The sequence below is a fragment of the Pinus tabuliformis genome, chromosome 7, assembly GCF_031772625.1.
Source record: "Pinus tabuliformis cultivar Carrire ecotype Pingquan chromosome 7, CPIR1, whole genome shotgun sequence".
NCBI lineage: Eukaryota > Viridiplantae > Streptophyta > Pinopsida > Pinales > Pinaceae > Pinus > Pinus tabuliformis.
The window spans coordinates 1,455,569,275-1,455,571,129 of record NC_142293.1 but is presented as its reverse complement, the minus strand read 5'-3'; the positions used below and the strand labels follow the sequence as shown (position 1 = coordinate 1,455,571,129).

At 40.3% G+C, this 1,855-nt stretch overlaps 1 pseudogene; it reads right to left on the bottom strand.

Annotated features, from left to right (window-relative positions):
• Positions 1-220: 220 nt before the first annotated feature.
• On the bottom strand, positions 221-1,513 carry LOC149253227 (nematode resistance protein-like HSPRO2 pseudogene; annotated as a pseudogene).
• Positions 1,514-1,855: the final 342 nt, after the last annotated feature.

The following is a 1,855-nucleotide window of genomic DNA, read 5'->3' as shown; positions in this document are numbered from 1 at the left end:
TTCTATTGATTGCTCCTACTGATGGGGATGGACAAAAATGAGTCTAATCCTATATCCAATATAATTCTATGTATAGTATTCAAAACTGTCAATGTAAAAAGTGTATGTATGAATTTGGGGTAATGCATTGAAAAACTGAAGGCACTGTTCTTTGTCTTGTAAACTTCACTTGATTTGTCTATAGATCTTCCAATGTACCATCCACCATAGTTGTATACTTTTAGTGCCAATAGTAACCCAAAAATGTCTTTGCACCATCCACACTAGGGAAATAAGGTGGTTCAAAATATATCTGACGCAGGGCATCACAAGCACCTAGATATGATGGACCCTTCATTTCAATGCTACCCATGGTTGTTACTACCAGCTGTTGATATGAGAAGAAAAACCTTTTCACCGCGGCTTCTATTGCCTGGAAGGCCAACAGAACATGTATTGTTGCAACATGGTAAGCACCTGAAGTGTTATGTGAGGGAAGTCCATGCGAATGAAACAAATGCATAAGTGCCTCCTCGAGCCTTGGTCCACCCTTTAGATCAGCCTCAACACCCATGACTTTGGGCACCAGATGCCTTAGTTCCTTGCATGCATTTGTAAGGTCTCTAAGGGGGGCAGACCGAAGGCAATATGCGCATGCAAGCGTACTAGTGCTGCTAATTGCCAACTGGTGTTTAAGGCAAAGGAAATCATCTGGGTCCATCACTAGAAGCAAATTCACAATTTCTGTGAGCATGTTCCACATCCTTTCAACCATCCAACGGTCTGTGGATGCTCCTACAAAATCCCCAGAGTCTATTCTTTCATATACTCTCTGCAACAATTCTTGGCCTACAAATACCCGGGCCTCAAAGATCTGGAGGACATTGCAAAGTTTGGCATCTTCTGGATTATGGAACTGTTTATGTTGTTTTAAAGAGTGCAAATATCTTGGCTTGCAGATTCTATCATATTCAAGAAGAGGCTTACCTGACATATTTGGTTCCCCCAAACCTAAAGTGAAGGGAGTCCTCTACATATGGCCTTCAATGGCAAGCCATATTCTAGAAACCATAGCTTCAGCGCTTTTCCATGTACCCAAATGAGGAAGTAAGCTCTCTTCACTTGTTCTGCTAACCACAGGTAAAGCACCAGGTCTCTGCCATACCTCATGGAAAACTTTCCTAGCAAGAACACCACTACTTACTGACAACTGAAGAGTGGGAACCTGCTTGTCATTTTCACAAATCATTGAAATCAACTCAATCTGGGAACTAATTAAGGATTCAAGCCTTCTCTTCCATTCCTCTTTGTCAATGTAAGTCCTTGTGTCACAGAGGACAGACAGAACAAACCGAAAAGTAATCTCCAATGACTGTAAGGCAGCCTTTACCAACCCCTCTCTAGACCAACCAGGCCATTCCTTGAATTTCCACATGGCACTGAGCTCGGGGAGATGCACATACTGCTCGTAACCCGCACACTCCATGGGGGAGGGCTCTATGGACTCTTCAACAAAGAAAAAATAGGATGCCATTTATTTACAGGACATATTTTTTCCCTGCAAACATAACCAGGAGAGTAAAGACACTAATGCTCTCCATATACCATAATCTAAAAAGAACAACATAATAATAGAATAAACACTAAAATCCATTTTAAACACTAAAATTTTGAAAACTGGAATAGAATAAAATGTTCTTAAATCCTTGATATATTTAAAAAGTTATATATAATATGTTACTGGACAGAAAACATATCTATTTGTTGCAACTCAACTTTTTCTGTAGATGATAAAAACTTAACACATAAATTCTCTTGCGGTCATCGAGCCTCGCTTATAAGCCTTATGACTTCTCCCTCGCCCAATTTAGTGACA